At 40.1% G+C, this 14,561-nt stretch overlaps 1 pseudogene; it reads right to left on the bottom strand.

Moving 5' to 3' along the window:
- Nucleotides 1–12,530: 12,530 nt before the first annotated feature.
- LOC102849977 lies at nucleotides 12,531–12,865 on the bottom strand (annotated as a pseudogene).
- Nucleotides 12,866–14,561: the final 1,696 nt, after the last annotated feature.

Below are 14,561 nucleotides of genomic sequence, written 5' to 3'. Positions count from 1 at the left end.
GATTAAATGTTCTGGGATTCCCATTCTTCTCAGAGTCAGCCACAGTTTGTTATGATCCACGCAGTCAAATGCCTTTGCATAATCAATGAAACACAGATAAATATGGGTGTGCATATATCTGCTTGGGTGGCAGTTATGGTTTCTTTGGGGTATATTCCTGTAGTGGAATTGCTGGGTCAAATGCTGTTTCTATTTGCAACTTTCTGAGAAAGTGCCATACTGCTTTGCATAGTGGTTGCACCATTTTATACTCCCACTAACAGTGAATAAGGGTTCCAGTTTCTCCACAACCTAACCAGCATTTATTGTTTGCTGTTCTGTTAAATTTTGCTATTATGATTGGGGTGAGATTATATCTCATGGTTGTTTTGCACAGTGTGCGCTTATAATGCTTGTCTGTCACTTTGTTGTACCTTGTTTGTTGCTGTGATATTTCAAGTTGTGCCACCAGGATCTCAATACCAACAGATGGTATTCATGGTGGACAGGCTTGAGCGGAACTTCCAGATTAAGAAAGAGCAAGAAGGATTGGCCATGCTCTCCTGAAAGAATAGACTTTTGAAAACCCTATGAAGAGCGGAGGAAAACTGTTAGACACAGTACTAGAAGAGTTCTTAGAGTAGAAGGCACTGAAAATTAGGAGAAACAGCAGCAAACATCCATTATTAACTGGAACAAGGAATGTTCAAAGTATGGATCTAGGAAAATGAGAAGTTGTCAAAAATGAAATGAACATGTAAAGATCAACATTCCAGGCATTAGTGATCCATTTATTTGTTGGTGAATATTTGGGCTGTTTAGATTTTTTGTCTATAGAGATGTTCTGCTAATCCAAAGGCACTCTTTGGTGGTTTACATTCTATCAGAGAAAGGATGAGCAATCTTCTGCTGTGCAATTTACAACCTCGGAAACTCCACGGAGGGTTAGCAATGAGTTAGTTCCAGCACAAAAGCAATGAGCTAGAGTTTTCATGGAAAGAGATGGAGGGAAAGCTTGGTATCAGCCATCAAAACAAAGAAAGGGGCAGACTTTGGAACAGACCATCAATTACTCATATGCAAGATCAAATTGAAGCTGAAAAAGAATTAAAGCAAATCTATGAGAGCCAAAGTATAACTCTGAGTTTAACCAATATGAATTAAAAACCATCCAAGAATGGGTTTATGCATTGAACACCAATGACCAAAGACAAGTTTTGAGGTGACATCAAGGGCATCATTCATCTTGTCTTGCTGTGAGCTCAGCAGCAGAAATAAAGTTGCAGTTTGTAGGACTTGAATTAATACCTATTAACTTTGTTTTGAAAGACAATGGTTGGTTGAGTAAAACAAAGAGAGAGAGAGAGAGAGAGAGAGAGAGAGAGTGTGTGTGTGTGTGTGTGTGTGTGTGTAAGACTTATAAGAATCAATAGTCCCAGACAATGTGCCTTTAATGACTAAAACTGCCCTGCCTAGGCTTCTGCCACAGTGATCATTCCTCCCTTTCATCACTAGAATGACCCTCTCTCAAAAGAAAATAACAAGGGTTGGGGGGACAGAGGGATGAGGATAGGTAGGAGTGATACCACAGGGCTGTACAGTTTGGTGGGTGGAGAGAGGGGGGATGCAATGGGAAGGATATAGGCAAAAAGACACGGTAATGATGGGCAAGGTCCAACAGTGATTAATTTTATAAAACATAATGCTTGAGAATGATTGTATGAAACACAATGTGAGTAAAGAATAATAGTGTGAAATGCAATGTATACATCACAACAAGATAAAGGTAAACAACCCAATTGAAAAATAGGCACGATATGAACAGACACTTCACCAGAGATGACATTCAGATGGCCAACAAGCACATGAAGAAATGTTAAAAATCCCTAGCTCTAAGAGAGATGCAAATCAAAACAACTATGAGATAGCATCTCACCCCAGTAACAATATCAAAGTTCAACAGAGCAGCAAACAACAAATGCTGGTGAAGTTGCAGAGAAATTGGAACCTTTATTCACTGTTGGTGGGAGTATAAAATGGTGCAATCACTAAGGAAGGCAGTGTGGCACTTTCTCAAAAACTTGGAATAGAAATATCATTTGATCCAGCAATTCCACTACTGGGAATATATCCTAAAGAAACCAGAACTGCCACGCCTGTTTATTGCTGTGTTGCTCACAAAGCAAAGAGATGGAAACAACCCAAGCACCCATCAACAAATTGATAGCGAAGCTCTGGTATATTCACACAATGGAACACTACGCAGCACTGAAAACCAAGGAACTCATAAAATATTATATAAAATGGGTGACCCTGGAGGATATTATGCTGAATGAAATATCTCAGTCACAAAAGGACAAATATTATATAATGCCACTGTTATAAAATAGGACTGACATGGAGGTTGGGGGAAACTAAAAAAGAGGGGATAAATAATGTACAACTGCATTGAAACAGATGAGGGAAATAACTACTTAAAATGAATATATGATTATGTATTATTTACATGACAACAGTCCAGAACAAGAGGTGCAAAACAAAATGGACTTGGGGCAGGAGCAGGGGGAGGAAACTGTACAACAATAAAAGACATTTTTTAAAGAGAAAAGCACACTGGGGGAGAGGGAGGGAGGAATATGTGCAACAATAAATGAATGAAAATCCAAGTTCTTGGTAAACTTTCATTAAAAAAGAAAAAAGAAACACAATGTATATAAACTTTATAAGCAAACCAATAAAAAATGTAAAATATAATGTATATGAATGATTGTGTGAAACACAATGTAAATGAAAGCTTGTATAAAACACAATGCTATGAATTAAACATAATGTAAAGGAATTATTATATGAAAACCAATAAAAAATATTTTTTTTAAAATAACAAATGTTGATGAAGTTGTAAAAAATCAGCATCCTCAAACACTGCTAGTGGGTTGAAGGTGGTGCAGTCACTTTATAAACCAGTCTGACAGTTCCTCAAACTGTTAAACAAACTGTGGCTTAGATACTCCACTCCTAGCTATCACTCATTCACTACCATCAAGCCAGAGCTGACTCACAGCTGACTATGCAGAGGGTTTGTTTTTTGGTTGGTTTTCTTTTTTAATATAAACTTTTTAATTTATACTGGTTTACTTACAAAGTTCATAGATACTGTTTTTCACACTGGAACTTTCCCATTTCCTTACTCTCACCTCTCCCACCCATCAAATTGTGAGACCCTATGATTATGGCACCTCTCCCACCCTCCCCACCTCAGATCCTCATATACATTTTACTAGTTATCTAGTTCTACAATAATGGTGTATAGGGTTTATTAAAGACCATAAAATCACATAGGAAGAGAATGCCCCATTTTCTTGCTCAGTGTGATCCTTGGTGGATTTGAACTGTTTGCCTTTAGGTTTGGCAGCTCAAGTTCTGTTTACAAATGTTCACAGCAGCATTACTTACAACAGCCAAAAAGCACATAAACAATCCAAATATCCATCAATTCATAAGTGGGTTGACAAAATATGGTTAAGCCACACAATGAACTATTTATTAGTCATAAAAGGAATACAATACTGATACCTGCTACTATAATGGATGAACCCTGAAAACATGCTAAGTAAAACAGGCTGCTCAGGGAAGACCACATAGTATTATTATTCCACTTAAAGAAACTGTCCAGGATGGGCCAATCCATAGCAACAGAAAGTAGATTAGTAGTTTTCTAGGAGTAGAGAGGAATGAGGAGGAATGGAAGAAAATGGGATGAGATCCTTAATGGGTACAGGGTTTCTCATTTGGGTGATGAAAATGTTCTAAAGTTGACTGTGGTGATAACTGCAAAACTGTGAATATACTAAACACATTTGGATAAGAAAAAGGTACTAGTCCTCAAATCAAGCCCAACATCTTCTCTCAAAATCATAACCTTTTACTTAATAGTGCGTCTATTATCCACAGTACTGTATTTCCCACGGACTGTCAAAAGAACAACAGAGATGTCCTGGAGAAAGTACAGCCAGAATGTTCCTTGGAGACAAAGATGACAAAGCCTCATCTCACATACGGCTATTTGTTGGAGAGGGACACCATGGTGGAAAGTCAGAAAGAGAGAGAGGAAGACCTTCGACGAGAAGGACTGACACAGTGAAGGCAGCAATCGGTGCAAGTGTGTCAGAGATGATGAGGATGGGAAAGGATTAAGCAGGGTTCAGATCTGTTGTTCATAGTCGCTGAGTCGTACTTGGACTCAAGACATCTAACAACAACAATATCCACCACAAATTTTTCTCTGCCTTCAACACTCTTAATCTCAGCAATTATGAAATCTTTCAAGCTAAACTCGGCAATGTTTTATTCATAGCTAGCTCCCCTACGCTATCAGTCATCCTAACGGGGATTCTTTTTTTTAAATCGCTTCATTTATTCTTTTTTATTAATTTCAATGAACATTTACAGAAATTTCGGATTTCCATTCATTCATTGCTGCACTTTTCTCCCTGCCCACCCCACCCCCACCTCCAGTTTGCTCTTCTTGAAAAGCAAAACCCCTTCATTGGTATACAACCCCCCCCCCGCAACACCCTCCCCCCCACCCAGTATACTCCACTCTGCAGTTGGAGATATCTTAATGGCCCTGCTTCCAGTGCCACTCCACTCGAAACACTGTCTCTTGATTAATATTCTCAAGGGTTATAGGAAATCACTGATAATGATGATTGAGCTACGAAAGCAGGACTCCGGGCTGTTTCTCCCTCACTCGCAAATGGGGGGAGGAAGAAGGGGAGGTGTAAGGGAGAGGGACCGTAAAGTCTAAGTTTAAAGGGGTTTCTAGAGGAAAGACTGCTCCGTAAAGACCAGCATGTCAGGCTGGGATACTGAGCGCAAAACTGTCTTTTGTCTCTATATTCTGGGGGTCGCAAGGAAGACTGCACTTGACTGATAAATCTCTTCGTCACATCTATCAGACCTACTCATTGTCCCAGGCGGATTTCCTACCCCTATCTCCGGCACTAGGACACACCAGAGTCCACAGGCCTGGCCAATTTGCACACCTTCCCTTCCTAAATCTCCAGCTGTAAGCGTCCAGAACGCCACGTCTTCCACAAACTAACTCCGCCTCCTCCCGCCGCCCTCCCCCTTTTAATCATGGTAAACAAGATCTCGAATCCGCTTCCAGGATGCGAGAGGCATGCAGGCCGGCAGGGCCAAGAACTTTGCGGGGCTCCAAGGGGCTGTCAAGACCAGGGCCCACACTGCATGAAGCATTCCAGAGGCAGAAAGGCCTTAGGCCAGGACTCACCCCGGAAAACCACCGAGCCGTAGCGCGGTGCCGCCATCTTGTTGTCACGCGGTTTCCTAGGCGACCGGGACCTGTGCTTTTCTCATTGGCTAATTTGAGAGGGCGCACAGAGCAGGAGTAGGTCGCCGAGGGAGGGTATTTGAATTTCATTGGTCCACAAAATCTAACCTCTTGGCGGGAATGCAGCAAATCCCAGAATCCACAGCTTTGACCCGACTCCGGAGCTGGGGAAAGGACTTCCATTCCTACCGTCTGGAAACCCAGGAAATCCCGCTGTGGGGTTACTTCTGTGATAACTGCGGGAGAAAAGCTTTCAGGCTTAAGATGTAATCTTAACTTGTTGTTTGTTGTTGTTTAATGCCGTCGAGTCATAGACGACTCATAGCGACCCTATGAACGAACAGCCTGAGCACTGTTCATACATAGAGTTTCCGGAGGCAAGCCATTTTGGAAGTGGATGCCGCTCCTAACTTAGCTACTATTTTGCTGAATTGATCTGTGTGAAATTCTCATCCCTTTTAACCTCTGCTTTTCCATCGGATCAGTATAGTACTCCCTGTGGCTCTTTTAAAAATGAACTTAATCGACTTAGGTATTTAATAAATGTTTATTAGATTTTCGTTTCTGTCCTTGACGAGATGGCACCATGATTTATTGAAGCTTAAGTTCTTGTTCCTTTGTGCAAGACTTTAGATAAGACACCTCCTTTCACTTATTTGATCCTTAAAAACAAGCACAAAACCCAAGCTCACTGCTTCAGTTAGATCCAACTCCTAACGAGTTTAATCTCTCTGTTTTCCGAAGCTGTTAAAGTTACACAATTAATGTGTTGTCAAGAACCTTGATATAATGAGGAAAAGAAAGACTATCAGCTTAAAAACTAAGGTGTGGCTTAGTATTTCATATTGTTTCTATTATGAATCTATAAGTTGGACAGTGAATAAGGAAAATGGGAGAAGATTGGATGCCTGTTGGCATATACTACCAAAAGAACAAACAGACAAATCTGTCGTGGAGGAAGTGCAATCAGGATACTCCTTAGAGGCCAGGTGGTGAAACTGCCTCATATTCTTTGGGCATATTATCAGTCTTTAGAAAAAGACATCATACAGGGATCAGTGAAAGAAAAAGACATCATACAGGGGTCAGTGAAAGAAAGGATGACATTCAACATGATAGACTGACACAGTGACTTAATGACATGTCACAAAGGACTTATATCTAGAATTTATAAAATACTTGAGCACCACAACAAGATAAAGGTAAATAACCCAATTGAAAAATGGGCACAGGATATGAACAGACACTTCACCAAAGATGACATTCAGATGGCCAAGAAGCACATGAAGAAATGTTAAAAATCCCTAACTCTAAGAGAGATGCAAATCAAAACAACTATGAGATATCATCTCACCCCAGTAAGAATAGCAAAATTTAACAGAACAGCAAACATCAAATGCTGATGAGTTTACAGAGAAACTGGAACCTTTATTCACTGTTGGTGGGAGTGTAAAATGGTCCAACCACTACGGAAGGCAGTATGGCACTTTCTCAAAAAGTTGCAAGTAGAAATACCATTTGACCCAGCAATTCCACTACTGGGAATATACCCCAAAGAAACCATAGCCACCACCCAAGGAGATATATACACACCCATGTTTATTGCAGTTTTGTCCACAATAGCAAAGAGCTGGAAACAACTCAAGTGCTCATGAACAAACAAATGGATAGAGAAGTTCTGGTATATTCACACAGTGGAATACTATGCAGCATTGAAAAAGAAGGAACTCATGAAATATGCAAAATGGGTGATCCTGGAGGACATTATGCTGAGTGAAATATCTCAGTCACAAAAGGACAAATATTGCATAGGGCCCCTGTTGTAAAACAAGACTGACATTGGGATGGAGGGAAGACAGGAGGGGATGAATCATGTATACTGCATTGAAACAGATGAGGGAGACAACTGTTTAAAAGGGATATATAATTAGGTGTTATTGTCACGACAGGAGTCCATAATGAAGGCTGCACAGTGGAGTGGACTTGGAGGGAGGGATTTCACAACAATGAAAGAGTTTTTCTGTTACTTTTCAAGAAGTGTGAATGGAGGGGAGGGGATGGACAGGGAGAAAAGTGCAACAATGAATGAATGAAGCCCAAAGTCTCTATAAGCTTTCATTAAAATTAATAAACAACAACAATAGGCTTGAACAAGGTGGAGAATGTGAGAATGACATAGGAACAGCTAGGGCACGGTTCAGATCTGTTGCTCATCATCATGAGGTCATAGTGATATGGCACCTAACAACAAATCTTACAGGAAGGAGTCTGTTCATCTTTTTCCTACAGAGTAGTTTGACAGATGCAGTTTCTTGGTTAGAGCAGCACCCTAAGGAATAGGTCCCCAGAGCTTCTTGTAAAATAATTTAGGTAAAATAGTTGGTGTAACTTTGAGTAAGACACTTCCGTCATGTGTAAAATTACTGTGTTGGTCTAGACTTGAATCACCAGAGCTTCTAGAGACAGTTTAGTTAAAAGCATGAACTTCAGTGTTGGGACACCTAGCTGTATGTCTTTGAGCATTCTGGAGCAGACAGGCTCCTTGGGGCAGTCAGTGCATATCATTTGGTAGCTGAAGAAAGCTAGTAATTCCCAAGTGTCTTCTAAGTTTCAAGGAATGCTGGTGGTGCATTGTTAAGCCCTCAATGCTTTCAAGGTTGGAACCCACAAGCTGAGTAAGAGAAAGATGTGACAACCTGCTTCTATAAAGGGAATTATTAAATGCTGTTGAGTGGAATACTACTTATAGCAACCCTATAAACAGTGGACCTGAACCTTGCCCTGCCTGGTATTGTCATCATCTCTGACATACAGTCACTGTGTCATTCCATCTCACTGAAGATCTTCCCACTCCTTCCTTGGTCTTCCTCCTTTCCGAGCATGATGTCGTTTTCCAAGGACTGGCCTCTCTCTTCCTCACAACATGCCCAAAGAATGTGAGATGACGTTTCACTACAGCCTTTGTCATCTGGGGCTGTTCTACTCTGTCCTTTAGGGCCCGAAGAGTTAATTGAATGGAAGGCAATGTATTTGGTTATGAGTTTGATTTCCAAGTCTAGACTCAACAATTTCTAAATGAGCAATTCAGTAATATTCTTCAAATTGTACAACCATCCTCATCCTCCTTTTCTGAGTTATTCTTCCTATATTAACAAACTCCCTACTTCCTAAGTTCCTATCTAATCTTTCAGGTTGCCCTTGTCAATTTGATCCCATATAGATAAGTACTTTAAAAGCATTTGATCTCATTTATAGGGATATTTTAAAACCCACAGTACTCAAGTGAGACATTTCTTACTCTCAAGAAAACAAAACCCCAAAAAAAGTCCATCTAGTTGCAACTGACTCATAGCTAAACTTCCAGTGGGTTTTCTGAGGCCATAAATCACACAGGAGGCAAATGCCTATAAAGTTTCCATTCTGTACTTTCTTTCTCTCTGTGTACTTCCTGCCCTGTTGCTGTTGAGTCAGAACCAACTAATCTCTGACTCTCCAATGAGTTTTTGGAAGGCTGTCAACTGTGTAGGAGGATATTGTGCCTCTTTCCCCCTCAGTTTCTGGTGGATTTGAACCACCAGAGAGATGCTGCCTTTGAGTTAGCATTTCAACTCCCTGCAGACAAGCCACCAGAGCACCCTCATTCTTTTCTAGTTAGTTTCATGAAGAGTTTAGGGGATATTTAAGTTTTAAAGATTATTTCAGGCCTCTAGTTTCAGAAGTTTATCCATCCTCCCCAATGCCAGGAAAACTGGTGGCTGTGAGAATTTGAAAAATCTGTTCTATTTGCCTCCCCCCCCCCGCCCCATTTCTGATCAGGATACTTCTATAGACTTAGATAAAAATGTTCACTAATGACAACAGGGCACGATCCAGTTCTTCTGTTTTATGACAAAAGAGGCAGTTGTTTCTGGAGGCAATTAACCACACATTCTCTTTCCTTCTACTCCTGACTCTCCTTTCTCTGTTGCTCCAAATAAATAGAACCAGTTATCATGTCTTGGATGACCACTTCGAAGTTTTTAAGATCTCAGGCACTATGGACCAAAATAGGAAGTGGAACAGAGCACTAAACAGAATTTTAGGCTAATGAATTCAAGTGTCCCATTGAACCATGACCCATCAAGTCACTTTGGTGACATAGTCCCTACAAATAACCTGCTGTGTCACTAACCACTAAACCATGACCCTAAACTTATGAACCAATAAACTAGATCCTATGAGGTGTTTGGTTGTATGTAAGTTTCAGGAACAACTCATTTTTTTGTTATTGTTGTTATAAATACATCTAAGACAACTTTTTTGAGCTCACCTTTCTACAAATGTTCAGCTTATTAACAGCGATTACCTTCCTCAGCTGTACAAATCTATCTTTAATCAGTGTGATTACTGCATCACTATACACAAAAACTGTGTACTTTAAGCAGAAACTCCCACCTCTCCCCCTCCTTCCTGTCCCTGACACCCACAAGTAAGTGTCAGTCTCTACATGCTTTCCTGTTCTTGTTTTTTTATCTAAATGAGGTCATACTTCACTTATCATAATACTTCAGATTCCATCCATATTGTAACATGTGCAAAAACTTAATTTCTCTAATTAACTCAATGGTGTTCCATTGTATGTACTTTCACATTTTGTTCATTCATTCATCCATTGATGAACATTTGTTTCTACGTATTGGTTTCCGTAAGTAGTATTGCAGTGAACGCTGAGAAAAAAATCTCTTTTAGAATCTCTGTTTTCAAGTCTTTTGGGTCTGACTATATAACTAACAAATTTTTATCTAAACAGTGAGAAGAATAGGAATCTCAAAACACTTATTTGTGCTCATGCACAATTAATAATAGATTAATAATCTATACATAGATTAAGAAGCAGTTGTCTGAACAGAGCAAGGGAATGAATATTGTATGGTTTAAAATCAGGAAAACTGTGTGTCAGAGTAGAATTCTTTCTCTATACCTATTCAATCTGTATGCAAATAATTTGAAAACCAGGACTATATGAAGAAGAATGTGGCATCAGAATTGGAGGAAAATGTGTCAATAACCTGCATTATGCAGATGACACAGTCTTGCTTGCAGAAAGCAACACAAACTTGATGCACTTGCTGCACAAGAACAAAGATCATAGTCTTAACACCTTAACATCAAGACACAAAAATCCTCACTACTGGACCAATAAGCAACATTGTGATGGAGGGAGAAAAGATTGGAGTTGTCAACAATTTCATTTTATTTGGATCCACTATCAATCCTCATGGTAAGAGCAGCCAAGAAACAAAAAACATTTTACATTGGGGAAATCTACTGTCAAGAAGCTTTTTAAAGTGCAATGATGTCAGTTTAAAGACTAGGGCGTTCTTGAGCCAAACTATGGTATTTTCAACTGCTTCCTATGCGTCTGAAAGTTAAATAAGAATGACAGAATAAGAATCTATGCCTTTGAGTTTTGGTTTTGGAGAAGATTCTGGATATCCCATGAACTGCCAATCGGAAAAACAAATCTGTCTTGGAGGAAGCACAACCAAGGGTGCTCCTTAGAAGCAAGAATGAAGAACCTTCATCTCTCATACTTATGGTGTGTTGTCAGGGGAGATCAATTCTTGGAAAAAGACATGCTAGGAAAGGTAGAGGGACAGAGACAGAGACAGAGGCAGAGACAGAGAGGAAGACCTTCAACATGATGGACTGACAGTACCAATGGGCTCGAGCATATCAGAGATGGTGAGGGTGCTGCAGGACAGAGCAAAGTTCAGATCTATTGTTCAAATCACCTGTATGGATTAGACTTGACTCCACAGCAGCTAACAAAAACATAAAACAAGGAGTGGATTACTGGGTCAGATAAGAGTTCTAGTGTTAGTTTTTTAAGGAACCATCATAGAGTATCATTTTACTGCACTATTTTACTCCACTAGCAATAGGTTGATGTTGTTGTTAGGTGGCAACAAGTCAAGTAAGACTCACAGCAGCCCTATGAACAACAAATCTGAACTCCGTCCTACCCTGCATTATCCTTATCATCCCCAACATACTTCAGCCCATTGCCACAGTCAACCCATTTCCTTGAGGATCTTCTTCTCTTTCCCTAACCCTCTACTTTTACAAGCACAATGTCCATTTCCAAGAAATAGCCTCTTCTAACAACATGATTAAAATATGTGAGATGAAACTTCACCATCCTTGCCGCTAAGGAGCACTCCAAGACATATTTATGTGTTCTTTTGGCAGTCCATGGCATACTCAGTACCCTTTTCCAACACCACAATTCAAAGGCATTGATTTCTCTTCTGTCATCCTTATTCAATGTCCAGTTCTCAGATCCATAGCAGGGATTGGAAAGATCATGGCTTGAATCAAACAGCATTTATCTGACATAATTTCCCTGCAGAATTTTGGAAAGGTCCCTGACAACAGACTTTCCCAAAGCTATACATCTCCTAATCTCCTGAATGCTACTACCAAGGGTGTTGATTATGGATCTAAGTAAGATAAAATCATTGACAATTTCAACCTTTTCTCCATCTATAGTGATATAATCCACACTGAAGGTTGTTATCCTTGATTTTCTATAGCAAACTTCTCAAGCTCTTCTCACTTTGAGTAAGCAAGGTTGTATCATCTGCGTAATGCAGGTTGTTGTTGAGTCCAATCCTGATGCCACATTCTTCTTCATAAAGGCCAGCTTTTTAAATTATTTGCTCAGCTGTAGTCTTCAATATGGGTTGAAGCGCACCATCAGGAAGACAGAGATTCTCACCACAGGGCCAATTGGCAGCACTGTGATAGATGGAAAAGAGATTGAGGCTGCTAACAATTACAGCTTGCTTGGAGCTCCACAATTAACATTCTTGTTACCAGCAGTCAGGAAATAAAAAACAAATTGCACTAGGAAAATCTCTGTCAGGGACCTCTCCAGGGTGCTGAAAAGCCATGATGTCAGTCTAGAGACTAAGGTGCACCTAATCCATGCCATGGTCTTTGTAATTACTTGCTATACATCAGAGAGCTGGCCAATGACTAAGGATGACAGAAGAATTGATGTCTTCAAATTGTGGTGTTGGAGAAGAGTCTTGAACATACATGGACTGCCAAGAAAATAAATAGGTCCGTCTTGGAGAGGGTGAAACCAAGTCTCTCCTTAGAGGCTAGGATTTTTTTTTTTTTTTTAGTTTTGTGTTTTATTTATTTAAGAAGTTCAGGCCTTGACTGCATATTTCCGCAGTGGGTACAGGCACTCTTTTTGCTGCTGCTTCGTGGTCTTCAGGTTCTCCTCACGCTTGTTGAGCCTTCGGCGCCATGGCACGTGTTTTCTTGGGCAAACTTCTTGCCCTTATAGTATTTTCTGAGGTTCTCCTTCTGAGTCTGGTTAATAACAGAGAGAACACGGGCAATGGATTTTCGGACAACTCGGATTTTGGAGAGCTTAGAAGCCGCACCACCTGTCACTTTGACGACGCGCAGCTGGGAAAGCTCCAGCTTCAGCTCCTCCTTCTTCTTGCCGCAAAGGTCCCGAGCCTTGATTTTGGCCATGGCTGAGCGATAGAACCTGGCTGCCGCCTGATCCAAGCCCAAGAGAAAGAGGAGGCTAGGATTTTAAAGCTCAGTCTCACATACTTTAGGCACGCGACCAGGAGAGACCAGTCCTTGTAGAAGGACATCATGTTTGGAAGGGTGGAGGGATAGCACAGGTGAAGAAGACCCCAGATGAGTTGGATTGATACAGTATATGGGGCAAAGGGGATTGGTATGTCAGAATTAGAGAGACTGGCTTAGAACAGGGAAGGGTTTAGAGATGCTGTACATAGGATCACTAGGATCAATAGTACATAACAAGAACAACAGATCAAAGAGGTATGTAGGAAGAATACAGCCCTGACATACACTTTTCTTGATTTTAAACCATGCAGTATTTCATTTCTCTGTTTGCTCAACAACTACCTGGTCTAGGAAAATATTTCAAATAAGCATAATTAAGTTTTCTGAGATTTCCATGCTCAATGTTAACCATAGTTTGTTATTAACCACATATATCCTGGAGAGGATGAAACTGGCTACTCTTTGGAGTTATGTCTTACATTTGAAGCTATGTCTCACATACTTAGGGCATGTTGCTAGGAGAGATCAGTCCTTGGAGAAGGTCTTAATGCTTGGAAAGGAAGAGGATCAGCACAGGAGAGGAAGATTCTCAGAGACAGTGATGGGTACATAACAACCACCACCCTCCCACATTAAAATGACTGCATAATCAGTAAAACACAAATAGGTATTCCTCTGGTACTCTCTGTTTTCAACCATGATCCATTTGACCTTGACTGGTGCCATGGTCTTTTCCAAACCCAACTTGAACATCTGATAGTTCTGTCAATGTAATGTTCTGGCCATTTTAAAATTATCTTCAGCAATTTCACTTGCATATGATATTAAAGATATTATTCAATCGTTTCCACATTATGTGGGATCATCTTTCTTGTGAATGGGAACATATATGGTTCTTTTCCAGTCAGTTAGTTGGCCAGGCAGTTGTCATCCAAATTTTTTCGCACAGACTTGTGAGAATGTCCAGGGCTGCATCTGTTAGTTGAAACAGGTCAATTTGTATCCCCTCAGCTCTTGGGATTTTATTTTTGCCAATGCTTCAGTGCAACTTTAAGTTCTTCCTTTTTTTTTACTTGCTCTTGTTCAAATTCTATTTTCTGAAATATTTTGGTGACAGGATTGTGTGTATTCCCTCCATCTTCTTTTGATGCTTCCTGAATCATTCAAGAATTTTCCCATAGCATCTCTCAGTATTACAACTTGATGCTTAATTTTTAAAAAATTATTTTAATTTGAGAAATGCAGATCAAGTTCTTTCCTTTTTATTCTCCAACTCTAATCCTTTGCACATTCTGGTACTTTGTCTTCTTGAGCCGTCCTTTGAAATCTTCTTTTACTTCAGCATGTCTTCCCTTTGTGTTGGCTTCACGTACAATTTTCCTAATTTCTGACATGCATTTTGGTCTTTTCCCCCCTCTTCCTCTGTCTTTGTATTGACCTTTTGCTTTTATTTTTTTTTAAAATTCTGGTTAATTTACAAAGTTCTTATACATTATTATTCACACTGAATCTTTCCTATTTCCTTTACACCCACCCCCTCCTCCACCCATCAAATTGTGTGACCCTATGATTAACCCACACACTCATCCCTCTGCTCCCATCTGACCTTTTGCTTTCTTAACGGATGGTA

This window comes from Elephantulus edwardii, unplaced genomic scaffold (assembly GCF_000299155.1).
Source record: "Elephantulus edwardii isolate Elephantulus edwardi_28Jun2011 unplaced genomic scaffold, EleEdw1.0 scaffold00028, whole genome shotgun sequence".
In the NCBI taxonomy this organism is placed as follows: Eukaryota; Metazoa; Chordata; class Mammalia; order Macroscelidea; family Macroscelididae; genus Elephantulus; species Elephantulus edwardii.
Note: the sequence above shows the minus strand (reverse complement) of the source record. Positions and strands in the feature narration are given on the sequence as shown.